This window comes from Anabrus simplex, chromosome 3 (assembly GCF_040414725.1).
Source record: "Anabrus simplex isolate iqAnaSimp1 chromosome 3, ASM4041472v1, whole genome shotgun sequence".
Taxonomy (NCBI): Eukaryota; Metazoa; Arthropoda; class Insecta; order Orthoptera; family Tettigoniidae; genus Anabrus; species Anabrus simplex.
Window position 1 is genome coordinate 264,079,588 of NC_090267.1, and position 18,338 is coordinate 264,097,925.

The 18,338-nt window shown below is 42.0% G+C and overlaps 1 protein-coding gene across 1 annotated transcript in view; it reads left to right on the forward strand.

Moving 5' to 3' along the window:
• The first annotated feature begins 1,525 nt into the window (after nt 1-1,525).
• The window catches only part of LOC136866224 (esterase E4), a 113,956-nt gene continuing 97,143 nt past the window's right edge, over nt 1,526-18,338 (forward strand). The window contains exon 1 of the mRNA XM_067143008.2: nt 1,526-1,600. The gene's annotated coding sequence lies outside the window, so the exon portion shown is untranslated. The remainder of the gene's footprint in view (nt 1,601-18,338) is intronic.

Here is an 18,338-nt window from a genome sequence, read left to right on the forward strand (position 1 = left end):
TCCCACCTCAGCCATTCTCGAAGCGGTTTTCCGTTGTTTCCCCACTTCTCCTCCAGGAAAATGCTGGGATGGTACGTAACTTAAGGCCACGGCCGCTACCTTCCCTCTTCCTTGTCTATCCCTCCCGATCTTCCTATCCCCCCACAAGGCCCCTGCTCAGTATAGCAAGTAAGACCGCCTGGGCGAGGTACTGGCCCTCCTCCACAGTTGTATCCACCAACCCAATGTCTCACGCTCCAGGACAGTGCCCTGGAGGCGGTAGAGGTGGGATCCCTCTCTGAGGGAAAAACCAACCCTGGAGGGTAAACGGATTTAAGAAAGAAAGAAAGACATTAGAAGTACAACAAACCAAACGAATCGGCGGCGCAACTGTTCATAAGGGCCTTGGCCAGCCAAGACGACTGCTGCCCACTCAGATGACCTGCCGATACTGGAGTGCCACGTGGTCAATATGACGACATCCTCAGTGTATTGTTCGGCTTTCTTGACCGTGTCTGTTGTATCTCGTAAACCTCGTTCCAAATCTCAGTCTAGAATTAACATCCTTGTACTGGCAGGAATCGAATTCGGGGCCTTGGGGTGAGGGGTAGGCACATTATACATACACCACAGGACTGGTATTTGAAGTAGCCTACACTACGGTCATGGAAGCTAAATATTTAATTCGAATGTATGTTCTTGTCGGGAACGAATTAACGAGAGCAAAGTATTTATAATCGTATTTGTGAGAATGTTACTTATGGTCGAATTCATGAGAGAAAATGTACTTTGAGACAAAGTGATTTGAAAGCTGTTCATGGTGGAATTTATGGGAATAAAATACTTACTGGTCGTATTCATAAGAGAAAGGTATCTATGGTCAAATTCATGAAAAAAGTACGTACTGTATGTTAGAATCCATAAGAGAAAGGTATTGATTGAATTCATCAGAAAAGTACTTGTGGTCTAATTCATAAGAGAAAGGTATCCATGGTCAAATTCATGAGAAAAATACTCATGGTCGAATTCATAAGAGAAATGTGTCCATGATCGAATTCATGAGAATAAAATTCCACTATCCGCAACGTCGGCACCTGATGGGGTAGGTGGTTAGCTCTACGCCCGGCCTCCTTTGCCCTTATCAATTAACCTGGTACTCATCTTTTGTGTAGGCTGAGTGAACCTCAAGGCCATGTGCACCTCCGAAAGTGGAAATCTCGTTTCTTAAATCTGTCGACTTCCTGTCGAAGAATCGAACCCACTAAATATGGTACAAGGAGTATCACATACATTGTGTTTCCACTTTTAATAACATTTCCGAACCTATCGATGTGCAAATGGTTGAATTCATAAGAATAAAATACTTATCGTCGAACTAATAAAAACAAAGTACTTATGATCGCATTCGTGAGAGAACGGTTTAATTATGGTCGAATTCGGCTTACGTATCTTAGGTTGAGAAACGCTCTTCTAAATGACGTAGGCTGAAGAGGTGAGGTGAATTATTTGATAAGACAACTGACAGGTACTCCAGATGAGAGTAGGCTATAAAGCCAGAGAAGCTGATGAACGAGACGTCATCTCTCTCGAAGTGTTAATCGTCTACAGATCTGCTCGACCGGTAAGTGCACACGCCTGCCCTTCCTCTGATGTTTATTAAACTGCAATTCAATGTAATTCTAGGATTATTTATAGACTAGAATTTATTATCGAATGAATTTAGCTGGTCTGTAAACAAGTTACAGAAGTAATCAGAGTACTCCATAGACTTTAGGCGCTTTACCATTCAATACTTTTTTTTTTTTTTTTTTTTTGCTAGTTGTTTTACGTCGCACCGACACAGATAGGTCTTACGGCGACGATGGGACAGGAAAGGGCTAGGAGTGGAAAGGAAGTGGCCGTGGCCTTAATTAAGGTACAGCCCCAGCATTTGCCTGGTGTGAAAATGGGAAACCACAGAAAACCATTTTCAGGGCTGCCGACAGTGGGGTTCGAACCTACTATCTCCCGAATACTGGATACTGGCCGCACTTAAGCGACTGCAGCTATCGAGCTCGGTTCAATACTTTCAGATCAATTTATTGCAGTCTTATCCAATCACAGTTGTCCTATTTGTGTTCATTTGGTCTTGTATCGATCAATAAATACAGTTTGAAACTACTACAGATTTTACAAAATACAGCTATTCGTATTATTTATGGACTACATCCAGTAAAGAAACAAGTAAATTGTCAAAAATATGTCATTTGGAGGCCGTTATTAAATATTGATCATGAACAAGGTAATAGTAATCTAAGTCGCGTACATTTTGGCGTAAATTTTAACGAACAAATTCAATTACGGTACCGTACTTGAAAGAAATCTCTCTGTTACGTTATTCACAACCAAACTAAATATGGTAAATGGAGTATTTCATGTTTAACATTTTAACAACATTCCCGAACCTATTGAACTAATTAAAAGTCTGATTACCTTTAAGGCAAAAATAAAAACATAGCCTATTTTCTAGATACCTATTTTGCTGACTTCTTTTTTCTGCTATTGGTTTAGTGTCGCAATAACACATTGAAAGTTTTCGGCAAAGCAAGGATGGAAAGGGTTTACGATTGGGAAGGTATCGACCGTAGCCGTAATTAAGGTACAGCCACAGCATTTGCTTGGTGCGAAAGTGGCGAAACCATGGAAAACCATCTTCAGGGCTGTCAACAGTGTGGTTCGAACCTACAATCTCCCGAATGCAAGCTCACAGCTACGCGACCCAATCCGCGCAATCAAATCACTCGGTTTTCTGTTATTGCGTAATATGAACTAGCACTGAAATTGTATTATGTATTGTTTTTTCTGTGGCTGTTAGTCTATTACTTTTTGTTAAGTAACAATTGTATAACAACATCGTGAAATTTAAAAAAAGAAGACAGAATGATCTGTATTACCCCTCAGTGTGAGCTTCTAGCTCGCCCGAGTGCTAACTGATAAATAAGTAAATAAATAAATAAATAAATAAATACACAAATAAATAAATAAATAAATAAATAAATAAATAAACAAATACAAAATGTTTTAAAATATTGGTTCAAAATGTTATAACTAGCCTTGTAGCTCTCTTGCTCTTCCCTGTCGAGTCAGTAGGCTGATGTCAGGAAAGATGACAGGGCGACGATAACATGACCAGGTTCGAAAACTAATAGAAATGTAAGGTTCCATTTGATGTATTCTACTACCCACAATTTCAAGAACATTCACACATTGTTTCTATCATAAATGCAGGAGTAGAGTAACAAGATTAATACGGGATTTCAGAAAGATACCTTCTGACAGACCATAGTAAATTCTGGGGGGTTCCCCTTCCAGTCGTCTTTTACGACAGAGAGGGGATACCGTGGATGTGTTCTAACAGCCCCACCCGCAGTGGGTATGAGTTAGTAAGTCATCGATACTTACTGGACTAATTTATACTAATCGAGCGAGTTGCCTACACGATTTGAGTTACATAGCTGTGAGCTTGCATGGAGTTCGTACTACACTCTTGGCACACTGAATATGGTTTTCCGTGGTTTCTCATTTTTACACCAGACAAATGTTGAGGTTGTAGCTTAATTAAGGTCATGGTCACAATTTCCAAATTGGGAAACATATTTAACAATAATTTGTAGCGAGACAAGAAATACAGATGTTGAGGCTGAATAAAATAGCACATGTGCAAGTTGGCGTGGTGAAATGTTGCCATCAACTGACAGGATCTGTAGAGCTTCAATGATGGAAACAAGATGCTCAGAGAATAAGGGAACGGATTTGTGTTTTGAAGTTCACCTGTTTCACCAAGTGAAACGAGACTGTAAAGCATACTTATTGATGACGTAATGAATGAATTTGTGTTTCTCTGTGTTTACCCTTTCACGATGAACCATCAGTTAGTAGAATCAGGACTGCGGGATATAACTGGAAAGAAAGGCTCTATAAATCAATGTTTACTGCGTTAACACATCCCATCGATATCTTTACGTGCTCTAAGTTTATATGAGCTTCAAAGTAGATCCCTAAACGCTGTGTATGGTTCAAGATATTCTGATGCTGAAAGTTCTCGTAGGATCGGAATTTGCTTTATTAGAGGAGGGACTTCATCATTTTAAAAAAATCACATTTCATTATGCTTCTTGCATCAAGGAGTGATTCCACTTGATTTCGTTAATTATTTCGTGATTTTGATTCAAGTTTCGCATTTTGAGCCAAATTTAAAGAAAATATCGCAAAAAATTCGCGATTTCGCGCTTAGCGAAAGACAGGCGCCTCTAATGATAAGTAATGGATAAGCCATTAATATCGGAATGGTCTATTTCAGAGGTGCTCAGCTGGGGCGCCCGTTGAGGCTTACCGAGTGCGGTCCGACTCGTTGGCTGAACGGTCAGCGTACTGGCCTTCGGTTCAGATGGTCCTGGGTTCGATTCCCGGCCGGGTCGGGGATTTTAACCTTAATTGGTTAATTCCTACTGTACGGGGGCTGGGTGTATGTGTTGACTTCATCATCATTTCATCCTCATCACGACGCGCAGGTCGCCTACGGGAGTCAAATAGAAAGACCTGCACCTGACGAGCCGAACCCGTCCTGGGATATCCCGGCACTAAAAGCCATACGACATTTCATTTCATACCGAGCGCGGCCGGGCTGGTCTGACGTAAGTGCGGGCAGCCTACGTCACAGTGAAGCGGGAGAGCGAACACACTTGGCAGGGAAGTGAAGCAGTGACGTTCGATTGTGGCGACGAAGCTCTCTTCCACTCTCAGCAAAATGTTGATTGGGTTACAGTATTTTGAAAAAGACACCATAATCGCAAGGAAACCGACCTTTCCCAGATTTACACTGCGCTGGATATAAAGTCAGCTTTATTTTCTTATATTTATACATTCAAAGAAAACTGAATCGTTAAAATTTTTGTTTTAATTTACGAAGATACGGGGTTTAAGCGTACAAGCTACGATTTACAATTCCTTGGATGAGAATGCCAGTATCTCCCTTAAGGAAGGTAACATTCTTGTTATTCATTCATCAAAACGCAATATATTTACATATTTCAACAAGTTTAATGTTTGATTTTGCACAGTGTTGTAGTGTTATGTGACTTTCCCTGTTCACTGAATTTCTGAATATATTAGGCGTGCGATGATAATAGCTGACCTCTAAATGGCGAGTGAGTTTTATCACGACTGAGGGCACAGATATTTACTATCCAACATTACAATACAACAACAATGTAAGTGCATCTACCAAATAGATCTACAGAATGCCTTCAAATAAATAACCCCACTGATGTTATTCCTGGTAAGCATGATTGGTGAGTTCATCAGATAGCTGATGTACCCGTGCTTCGCTACGGAATTCTAGGCTAGGTAGTGTACACGTTTTGAGGAAGATACTGTTAAATTGCATAGCTTTCAACGTTACCTCGGAAACGCGACGGGAAGTCACCATGCCTCTTTTATCAGGTGAAGACTGGGTTAGGGAATTTTCATTGTACTTGTCGGCCCTCTTCCCTACCATCAGTCACGATCAAGTTGGAGAATTTTCATTATAATGACAGACACTCACTCTCCATCTGCCTTTTTACAACCACAGAAATAATTGTTTTCCCAACTGAAATCAACACAGATCATTACAATGATGTCAGTAGGAATGTTGTCCGGCTCCATGGCTAAATGGTTAGAGTGCTGGCCTTTGGTCGATTCCCGGCAGGGTTGGGAATTTTAACCATAATGGGTCCATTTCCCTGGCACGGGGACTGGGTGTATATGTCGTCTTCATCATCATTTCATCCTCATCATGACACGCAGGTCGCCTGCGGGAGTCAACGTTACCTCGGAAACGCGACGGGAAGTCACCATGCCTCTTTTATCAGGTGAAGACTTGTCCTCGGACACTCCCGGCACTAAAAGCCATACGCCATTTCATTTCATTTCATTTCATTTCAGTAGGAATGTTGCGATTAAATGAAAAACAACACATTTTCTCACTTTTAACGAACAGTACTACGCTGCTAATCTATGCTATTATTCCGTTACATGTGCACTCTGCGCATTCCATTCAACGCCTCAGAGTAGGGATCGAATAGCTGGAATACTATGATAAACCAGTATGTTACATACCAGTATTATCAGAAAATGTACGAACCAGAGGAATGGCATGCTAAAGAAGAAAGTTATTTAACTCCCCAACTACTTCCCGCCTATATTCAGACAGGCTGTTATACTCGGTACGCAGCAGTAACCCCATCTATGGAAGATAAGTGGCAGCTGAAGAGACAAAGAACATCACCACAAACAACGGTCAATATAATGTTATTGTTCATCAATTTTATTAACTTTCGATGTTGTAGGCCTTCAGATTTAGTTTCCTTCCGACTCTGAAATACCACTCTTATCATAGCCAAATGTATAAGACATAATGATCGGAAATTTAGTTCTATATAACTTTAGTTATGCAGTATTTATCGATAGGAACACTAATAACATAAATATTTGAGAATAAAATTTTAGGCCTTCCCCTAAACTACCATTTCACTCAGCGTGAATAAAATTATTTATGGCCTAGATTGTAGCGACTTATTCCCCGACTTTACGTACCGATTTTCATTATAAATTCTCTTCAACTGTTTTCTCGTGATGCGCATACGTACATTCAGACAGAGAGAAATTACGGAAAGTAAAAAAAGAAAAGTGCATTTCTTTGTTACTGTGGACACGACCGATACAGAAATACCATTCTTTTTAAATTATGAGCAATGTACAGACAAACTCTTATTGTCCACCTTAAGGCCGGTCACCACTGATTAACATTTAACAACAACAACTGGTGACACCATCAACATGTTAAACGTTAAATGTTGAATACTGTTTCATTTAACATTGTGTCCACACTTAACAAACATGTTCAACTTGACTTCCTTTTTCTACATACAGGTAGTTCATTATATCAATGTGTGGTATAACATTTAGGTGGTGTCTAGTATTTTCAAACAAGGACAATGTACTGAGATGAAGAGGATTACCGGGCGAGTTGGCCGTGCGGTTGGGGACACGCGGCTGTGAGCTTGCATCTGGGAGATAGTGCGTTTGAATCGCACTGTCGGCAGCCCCGAAGAAGGTTTTCCATGGTTTCCCATTTTCACACCAGGTAAATGCTGGGGCTGTACCTTAGTTAAGGCCACGGTCGCTTCCTTCCAAATCCTAGGCCTTTCGTATCCCATCGGCGCCATAAGACCTATCTTTACCGAGCTCGATAGCAGCAGTCGCTTAAGTGCGGCCAGTATCCAGTATTCGGGAGATAGTGGGTTCGAACCCCATTGTCGGCAGCCCTGAAGATAGTTTTCCGTGGTTTCCCATTTTCAGACCAGGCAAATGCTGGGGCTGAACCTTAATTAAGGCCACGGCCGCTTCCTTCCCACTCCTAACCCTTTCCTGTCCCATCGTCGCCATAAGACCTACTGTGTCGTTGCGACGTAAAGCCAATAGTAAAAAAAAAAAAAAAGACCTATCTTTGTGGTGCGACGTAAAGCCACTAGCAATAAGAAAAAATAAGATGAAGAGTATTTGGCCTTTGTTATTGCCACTGTTGTTTCTTGTTATGATTTAGAAATGCAGTTTTATTGGGTACATTTCCTCCCCCCATCCTGCTCATTGCTTCAAAAGCAAACCAGTTTGAAGTATAAACTTCGTCCGCTGCGACTTTTCTGAACTTTTTACAATTCTCAACTGTACCGTACTGGGAGCAGAGGGACACTAGTTATCTTTTATTATTATTTTTTTTTTTTTCGGTGCACTCGCGGGAACAATTTTAGATAATTTCGAGTTCCTGGAAACTGCCGGCTTTCTTCGCTTTATCTCTGTATTCCTTTGATGAGACATCCCACAAACAAGGCCTTTCTATTATATCATTAAGTCCAGAGTAATCTCCTTGCTCCACTCCATTTCTGACTATAAATTTGTGTACTGGTATAGTGCAGAGAGAACGACATACGTGCGCGTACTGTATTTGTAGCTTATAACAAAGAGAATGAGTATTGCAAAGAGTTGTAACTATAATCCTATTTCACGAGAAGTACGTCGTTTGCGTCTTTTAGGCTATCCGTTGGAATGGAAACAGCACGGAAGTTGCCAAAGCTGTGCCGACATCACGACGAACAACAAATTGACTTCCACCTCAACATTCTGAGTTAACATGCAAAGTCAATTGGAAGACACAATCACAATATACATGTCAATTGTAACATGTTAAATTTAACATATTGGCGTTAAATGTTAATCAGTGGAGACCGGCCCTATTAACTCCGTGTTGTGTTTTTAAATTTGTTTTACGTCGCACCGGCACAAATAGGTCTTATGGCGACGATGGGATAGGAAAAGGCTAGGAGTGGGAAGGAAGCGGCCGTGGCCTTAATTAAGGTACAGTCCCAGCATTGCCTGGTGTGAAAATGGGAAACCACGGAAAACCATCTTCAGGGCTGCCGACAGTGGGGTTTGAACCCACTATCTCCCGGGTGCAAGTTTACAGCTGCGCGCTCCTAACCGCACGGCCAACTCACCCGGTACACTCCGTATTATATTAGAAATGTTTCTAAAGCACCTCTCAAAATAAATAATAATGGAAATTGTAATTAATTGGGTACAATACAAAAATATTTGAGGTTTTAACTCTTTATTGTATTCGTTCAAAATATGTAATCTGCAATGAACAGTAAGAACATATTTCTTATAATGTAAATTGAAAATGACGTGGATTACTTGCTGTCCACTGGAAATAAAACAGTGCCGGGCTGAGTGGCTCAGACGGTTGAGGCACTGGCTTTCTGACCCCAACTTGGCAGGTTCGATCCTGGCTCAGTCCGGTGGTATTTGAAGGGGCTCATATACGTCAGCTTCGTGTCGGTAGATTTACTGGCACGTAAAAGATCTCCTACGCAACAAAATTCCGGCACCTTGGCGTCTCCGAAAACCGTAAAAGTAGTTAGTGGGACGCAAAGCCGATAACATTGTTATTAAATAAAACAAAGTAAAATCATCACTTCAAAATTAATACTTACGTCAACGTTGACAGTCCTTCACTTCTGCACTTCCTGTCACCTCCCGTATTTTTTTCCAAGCAGGATTAGAAAGTTTATCTTTATCTCTTCAAACAGCTGAATGAACCGCCTAAGAGTCTTACCCTACTTAGCCACCTAACAGGACAAAAATAAGGAATATCCTGATATTCTGTTTCTAGTGAGTTTAGAAATTCACGGAACTGTCTATGAGTGAGACCAGCATGCCTTAACAAGTTCACTACTTTAATCACGACATTCATAATATGGTCAAAGTTTAGTGTCTTGGCACAAAGTGCCTCTTGGTGAATAACGCAGTGTATGGACAGAAGTTCATGTAAACAAACAAACCCCATGGCACTACAGCACTTGAAGGCCTTGGCCTACCAAGCGACCGCTGCTCTGCCCGAAGGCCTGCAGATTACGAGATGTCGTATGGTCAGCACGACGAATCCTCTCAGCCGTTATTCTTGGCTTTCCAGACCGCGGCCGCTATCTCACAGTCAGATAGCTCCTCAATTCTATTAACGCAAGCTGAGTGGACCTCGAACCAGCCCTCAGGTCTAGGTAAAAATCCCTGACCTGGCTGGAAGTCAAACCCGGGGCCTCCGGGTAAAGGCAGGCACGCTACCCCTACACCACGGGGCCGGCCAGAAGTTCATGTCCTGAAGGTAATTTTGACCTTAAATGTGCCAAGAATCAAGTTTTATTGCCTACAATTGCAGGAGCGCCGTCGGTGGCTACAGACACCAATGTCTTCCTCGGTAATTTCACCTTTCGTATAGCTTCCTCTACACTACGAAAAACGTCCTCCTCGGTAGCGCTAGCCTCCAAGGGATCTAGATTCAGTAGCTCTTTCGTCATTTGAAGATCTCTGTCCACCCCTCGAATAAATATTGCAAGATGTGCTGTGTCAACAACGTCAGTGATGCTAGTTGCCGTTCAATACCTTCTCCAAGTTCTTCTATGCGTCGAGCAAATAAACAGTTGGTCGAGACAGGTTAATTCGACTGAATTTGCTCCTTTCAGTAGGTCATACTCATTCCACAGCTATGTCGTTTAATTCTTTCACAAGTAGTCAGTCCCGTAGTAAAAGTTTCAACTGCTGCGCAATTAAGTACTGTATGTCGCCGGCCCTTAAATCGTACGGAAATTATAAAACTCGCCTTGCTCGTTTCATAAACATACTCGTGTCTTAATTATTGCCATTACAGGCTTGTTGCATAATGATTTTTTTGTCAACGTAGGTCCTCATTATGGCATTATAAATATACAGAATTAACTAGTTCTCACATGTTTCACTATAGCATAGGATTAATAATCGAATACATTTTCAGATCTCAATTTGATATTTTCCGTCTTGAAATGTCACTCTATAAACAGATACCACATTGATTAATGTATGGGTAGTTCTTTATTACCATAACACTTTCCTGTGTGGGTGTGTATACTAGGCAGGAGACACAAGTTGGGAGTGTAACGTTCTGTTCGTTCAATCTGTGTAATACGAGTTGTCTTTGTGGTGTAAATTTTTCGCATTGGAAGAGAATGTGGTTAGCATCCCCAATAACTTTTCCACAACTGCATGTCGGTGAGTTATTTAGATTAAATCGAAATTTGTACTCAGAGATTAGAACGTGATTCAAATGGAGTCGAATAGTGGTCGAGAGTGACATAGAGATAGAGCTTTGCCTAGTCTTCACGGCCTGTCGCTGTGGCTGGATAGCATTATGCCCATCGCCTGCCCAGTGTGAGCACCTCTGGCCTACTTCCTACTCCTACATATTTGAACTCATATGTCGTACTCAAGGATTGTTTATAAGTCCATACATACCTTATGTCGTCGCCCATTGGTCAGCTGCTGTTTAAATAACACCCTACATCCTGAACATTTAACAAATATCTGCAGAGTGATGATTAATAATCTCTGATTTTGAGGAGCATGGTGCCAGTTCTTCTGATCCCATGTCAAAACTAACAGAAACAGGGTTAGGGCCTACCTATCCTTAATTGTGAAATCGAAGAAGAATCGTCCATGCAAATCATCTCTCGTTTGAAAAAAATTTGATGTCCACCGTTACAGTGAAGAGACGTAACTAAGCACTGAACGACACTCCCGCAAAACTATAATACACTGACTGACAGTGACAATGCAACACCAAGGAGGAGTGGTTCGAAAGGGATGAAAGTTGGGGAAAAAAACAGAGACGGCACGGATGAATAATTGATGTTTATTTCAAACCGATATGCAGGTTACACAATGCGCACGGCATCGACTCAGTAGGATGTAGGACCACCGCGAGCGGCGATGCACGCAGAAACACGTCGAGGTACAGAGTCAATAAGAGTGCGGATGGTGTCCTGAGGGATGGTTCTCCATTCTCTGTCAACCATTTGCCACAGTTGGTCGTCCGTACGAGGCTGGGGCAGAGTTTGCAAACGGCGTCCAATGAGATCCCACACGTGTTCGATTGGTGAGAGATCCGGAGAGTACGCTGGCCACGGTAGCATCTGTACACCTCGTAGAGCCTGTTGGGAGATGCGAGCAGTGTGTGGGCGGGCATTATCCTGCTGAAACAGAGCATTGGGCAGCCCCTGAAGGTACGGGAGTGCCACCGGCCGCAGCACATGCTGCACGTAGCGGTGGGCATTTAACGTGCCTTGAATACGCACTAGAGGTGACGTGGAATCATACGCAATAGCGCCCCAAACCATGATGCCGCGTTGTCTAGCGGTAGGGCGCTCCACAGTTACTGCCGGATTTGACCTTTCTCCACGCCGACGCCACACTCGTCTGCGGTGACTATCACTGACAGAACAGAAGCGTGACTCATCGGAGAACACGACGTTCCGCCATTCCCTCATCCAAGTCGCTCTAGCCCGGCACCATGCCAGGCGTGCACGTCTATGCTGTGGAGTCAATGGTAGTCTTCTGAGCGGACGCCGGGAGTGCAGGCCTCCTTCAACCAATCGACGGGAAATTGTTCTGGTCGATATTGGAACAGCCAGGGTGTCTTGCACATGCTGAAGAATGGCGGTTGACGTGGCGTGCGGGGCTGCCACCGCTTGGCGGCGGATGCGCCGATCCTCGCGTGCTGACGTCACTCGGGCTGCGCCTGGACCCCTCGCACGTGCCATATGTCCCTGCGCCAACCATCTTCGCCACAGGCGCTGCACCGTGGACACATCCCTATGGGTATCGGCTGCGATTTGACGAAGCGACCAACCTGCCCTTCTCAGCCCGATCACCATACCCCTCGTAAAGTCGTCTGTCTGCTGGAAATGCCTCCGTTGACGGCAGCCTGGCATTCTTAGCTATACACGTGTCCTGTGGCACACGACAACACGTTCTACAATGACTGTCGGCTGAGAAATCACGGTACGAAGTGGGCCATTCGCCAACGCCGTGTCCCATTTATCGCTCGCTACGTGCGCAGCACAGCGGCGCATTTCACATCATGAGTATACCTCAGTGACGTCAGTCTACCCTGCAATTGGCATAAAGTTCTGACCACTCCTTCTTGGTGTTGCATTTGCTCTGTCAGTCAGTGTATTAAAATCTAACGCAAATGTTCTGATAATTAAAACCGTTCATCGTTGCATTTTGCAAGGCAAGCGCCGAACTTACTGCAACTAATTGCAATTTTATTTCCGTACCATGCTATTACCATTATTAGCTCGAGCTCAGGAACGGGTCAAAGTTTACTGAACTGCATTAGGCCAGCATGTTTTATTTCAGCCTGTAGTAAAGGATGATATCCCACAGATGGAGGCAACTATAGTAACGCAGTACTAGTCGTAGTTACAGCTTTCGCCACTCAAATGTCAGACTCAAACTCTCACGGGCCCAAGTATGGCACACTATTTTGTTAGCGCTGTGAGGGTCTGCATTAGACTGAACGATGTGTTGCAAAGTTTTCTCTAGTGCTTCCCTTGTTCAGGGTAATTGCTTCCGCTTTCTGGCACGTCCTAACGTAAGAACTCGGCACCCACATGTGCTCAGTCTACTTTAAATCTTGATTCTGTGCGGGTAAAGTGCTCTATGTTGTATTATATTTACAATTCAAAACTTCGTTGTAAAACGCTGCATAGCCAAGCGAATGAATTTGTTGTCGATGTGTGGAGCGATAGCGGCAGGAATGTTAGTTGTAGGAACCATAATAGAAGAGAATGTAAAATACAGTTCCCCTCTCGCGCACCGCGGGGCACGTTTATTTGAATACACGTCTAGTGTGTACATTGTTCGTTATTACGGATTTAAAATTTTCATTTGGTGGAATTATGATGCACACGCAGCTGCAAACTCAAATATCAGGAAACGATTTTCCTCTTGATATTACAAAACGTAAGGGGCGGTTTTCCTTGTCGACAAGTTTTTACTGTAAATTAACAGTCTGGCTCCATGGCTAAATGATTAGCGTGCTGGCCTTTGGTCACAGGGGTTCCGGGTTCGATTCCTGGCAGGGTCGGGAATTTTAATCATCATTGGTTAATTTCTTTGGCGCGGGGGCTGGGTGTGTGTGTTGTCTTCATTATCATTTCATCCTCATCACGACGCGCAGGTGATCTACGGGAGTCAAATCGAAAGAGGCCGTAAGGTACTCCAGAGTGGGGGCATCTCATCCCCGTTCCTCCTGCCGAGTCCATGATCAGCGCACTACAAAGTCCATGGCCCTTGACGATAAAGGTCTCGGTCTATGCTGTCCAGGACTAGGGCAAAACGGGAGAGGAGACAGCGCTGATCTTGGAGTATACTTACCGTCTTAAGGAAGCTCTCTGATAATCCTGCTGGACACCGTATTCGACTGCTACTGTTGTCACAGAGAAATTTAACCCAATCAGTGAGTAATAGTTAATGGACTGCAAAGATGGCGTTTGTAGTTCCTTATCCTTTAACTAGCAATTACCCGCGGCTTCGCTCGCGTGGATTTCGTAATTTGATCAAAGTAATCGTTCCTCGGCATTATACTAAGATGTTATCTGAAAATTCCTGAAGTATAAAAACTTACCCAAAAATTGAGTTTCATTTATCCAAGAAATTCTTTGTAAACCATGTTTGTGGTATTACCTTTTGGGGCTAAGAGGACTATGCGACATAGAGCTGTACATGTAAGAAACAGTCTTCTCTCAAGTCGAAAAATAAATACATGTTTTTATATTTTTAAAGGAGATTCTAAATACCTATTCCCATACCTGTAACGTCTTCAGTTTTTAAGATATACATAAGTATCCCCATAAAAAGAATTCCACCCCTTGATCAGTCCTTTCCCCACACTCACCCCCATCTAAGACATTTTCCGAAAACAAAAACTGCACGTTTCTTTATTTTTAAAAACCGGGCGAGTTGGCCGTGCGCTTAGAGGCGCGCGGCTGTGAGCTTGCATCCGGGAGATAGTAGGTTCGAATCCCACTATCGGCAGCCCTGAAAATGGTTTTCCGTGGTTTCCCATTTTCACACCAGGCAAATGCTGGGGCTGTACCTTAATTAAGGCCACGGCCGCTTCCTTCCAACTCTTAGGCCTTTCCTATCCCATCGTCGCCATAAGACCTATCTGTGTCGGCGCGACGTAAAGCCCCTAGCAAAAAAAAAAAAAAATATTTTTAAAGGAGATTCCAATTACCCATTTTCACGTCTGTAACATATTCAGTTTTTAAGATATAAGTACCCTCATAAAAAATAATTCAAATACCTTTCACTTCTTTTCACCTCCCGTTAAGTGCTTCTCCGAAAACGAAAAGGTACAGGTTCCTGTATTTTTAAAGGACATTCCAAATACCAAGTTTCTTGTCTCTAACATGTTAAGTTTTTGATATGTAATGTACATATACCGGTATTCATTTTAAAAATTCACCCGCTTTTCCAATTATTTTCAGTCCCTTAACTGGATTTTCCGAAAACAAAAAAATACTTGTTTCATTATTTTTAAAGGAGATTCCAAATGCCAGTTTTCATGCCTGTAACACCTTCAGTTTTTTTAGATAAATGTATACTCATAAGAATAATCCAACTTCTTCTTCTTCTTCTTCTTCACTTTCCACCCCTCTGCTGCCTTAAGTGCACTTTCCGAAACCAAAAAAGTATGTGTTTCTTTTTTTTTAAAGGAAATTCAAAATACCAACTTTCACGTCTGCAACAGCTTCAGTTTTTAAGATAAAGTATCCTCATAAACACATTTCAGCTCCTTATTTACTTATTTTCAACCCCACACTCCTTATCTCGATTTTCCGAAAAAAAACACATGCGTGTTTCTTCATTTTAAAATGAGATTCCAAATACTCATTTTCACGTCTGTAACATCTTCAGTTTTTGAGATATAAGTATCCTCATAAAAGTAATTCAACTCCTCTTTCATCATCATCATCATCATCATCTGTTTACCCTCCAGGTTCGGCTTTTCCCTCGGACTCAGCGAGGGATCCCACCTCTACAGCCACAAGGGCAGTGTCCTGGAGCTTCAGACACTTGGTCGGTTGGGAAGTATGACCAGTACCTCGCCCAGGCGGCCTCACCTGCTATGGTGGACAGGGGCCTTGTAGGGGGATGGGAAGATTGGAAGGGATAGGCAAGGATGAGGGAAGGAAGCGGCCGTGGCCTTAAGTTAGGTACCATCCCGGCATTCGCCTGGAGGTGAAGTGGGAAACCACGGAAAACCACTTCGAGGATGGCTGAGGTGGGAATCGAACCCACCTCTACTCAGTTGACCTCCCGAGGCTGAGTGGACCCCGTTCCAGCCCTCGTACCACTTTTCAAATTTCGTGGCAGAGCCGGGAATCGAACCCGGACCTCCGGGGGTGGCAGCTAATCACGCTAACCACTACACCACAGACGCGGCCCAACTCCTCTTTCACCCTCCCCAAAAGTGCGTGTTTCAAAATTTTTAAAGGAGATTCCAAATACCAATTTTCACGTCTTTAACATTTTTAGTTTTTGAGATATAAAAATCCTCATAAAAAGAATTAAACTCCTTTTTTTATCCCAGCCCTCCAAAAAATGGGTGTTTATTTATTTTTAAGGTGATTCCAAATACAAATTTCCACGTATGTAACCTTAAGTTTTTGATATATAAGTTTCTCCATAAAAGGAATTTTTTTCACCTCACTTCACACTCCCCCTTAAGTGAATTTTCCGAAAACAAAAAAAATTTGTTCCTTTATTTATAAAGGAGCTTCCAAATGGCAATTATCACGACTGTAACATCTTCAGTTTTGAGATATATGTATCCTCATAAAGAGGAATTAAACTCCTTTTTCACCGCCCCCGCCCCAAGTTGATTTTCCCCAGAAATTGCGTGTTTCTTTATTTTTAAAGGGGATTTCAAATACTAATTTTCACATCTGTAACATCTTTAGTTTTTGAGATATAAGTATCCTCATACAAAGTATTAAACTCATGTCTGTAACATCTTCAGATTTTGAGAGATAAGTATCCTCACGAAAAGAATTCAACTCCTTTCTCACTCCACCTCCGTCCGTTAAGTTGGTTTCCCCCACCCAAAAAATGCGTGTTTCTTTATTTCTAAAGGAGATCCAAATACCAATTTCCACGTCTGTAACCTTCAGGTTTGAGATATAAGTTTCTCCAGAAAAAGAATTCAATTTTTTTACTTCCTTTCACACTCCCCACTCAAGTGAATTTTCCAAAAACAAACAGTACCCGTTTCTTTAAAAGAGCTTCCAAATACCAATTATCACGACTGTAACATTTTCAGTTTTTGAGATATATGTATCCTCGTAAAATTAATTCATCTCCGTTTTCATATCCTCATCCTCCCCCCCCCCCCTATCAAGTTGATTCCCCCACCAAATGCGTGTTTCATTTTTAAAAGAGATTCCAAGTACCATTTGTCACGTTTGTAACACCTGTAGATTGATTGGTATAGGCATATATATATATATATATACATATACACATCCTCATACAAATAATTCAACTAATTTTCAATTCTTTCAACCCCCTCCCCGTTAAGGGGTTTTACCGAAAACCAAAGGTTTTTTTTTTAATTTTTAAAGGAGATTCCAAATACCAATTTTCACGTCTGCAACATGTTAAGTTTTCGAGATATACTGTAGAAACGCGAATTTTTAAAATTCACCCCCTTTTTCAGTTCCCCTTAAGTGGATTTTTCGGGGAAAAAAATATGTATGTTTCTTTACTTTTACAGGAAATTCCAAATACCAGTTTTCAAACCTGTAATACGTTACGTGTCTGAGATAACTTTCAGATATAGTCTTTTTAAAAATTCACCCCGTCTGTCCCTCCTGTTCACCCCCTATTCATCGGATTATCCAAAAACACAAAAATACGTGTTTCTTAATTTTCAAAGGAGATTCCAAAGTTCAATTTTCATGTCTGTAACATCTCCAGTTTTTGAGATTTAAGTCTCCTCATAAAAAGGTGTTCAACGCCTCTCCCCCCCTTTTTCAGCCCCTTAGTGGGATTTTCCGAAAGCAAAAAAATACGTGTTCTTTATTTTTAAAGGAGATTCTAAATACCAATTTTTACGTCTGTAAACTTTTAAATTTTTGAGATATATATATTCTCATTTTAAAAATTCACCCCCCTTTTCACCCCCTTAGCGATGGGATATCCAAAAAGCCTCCCTTAGCGAACACGCACATGTTAATATCAATTTATCTACAAAATTTCATTTCTCTGTGTCCTGTAGTTTTGGCTCGGCGATGATGAATCAGTCAGTCAGTCAGTCAGTCAGTCAGTCAGGACAAGTTATTTTATATATATAGATAAATCCACACTGACAGATACAAAGGTGGACGATACTGCGCTGGCGGTGACTGACGATTCGTTCGAAGATTTTTACTGTGCAGGACGGGAGACGAATCGGTCGGTAGTTACCACACAGTCCGCTAAAGTTACCTTTCTCTTCCTACGTTGTGAGCCTCTAGAGATCCCCATTATAGTCTCATTTTACGGCACGTCCAGTGATATTCAATTCGTATAAACGGTCTGGATTATACTAATGACTTTCAGCAATCGCTTTATCAACCATGCTCGTGAAATGACAGTTTAATGTGGAGTAATACGCTCAGGAATGCATGAATTATGGTACATAAAGTTAACATTTCCGAAACAGAAGTTCAGTCGATACTAGGCTACATTGTGACAAGTACAGAGGATATCTGGTATCTCGCCGAGTGATTTCCCAACATGTGAGATAATTCTGATGAAGATATAGCTGAATGAGTAATCTAAGTTCGCAGAGGTTGTATTCTCTTATACTTTTAGGAGATATACAGGATGTTTTTTTTCCGCAGTCCTAGTTATCATTGCAT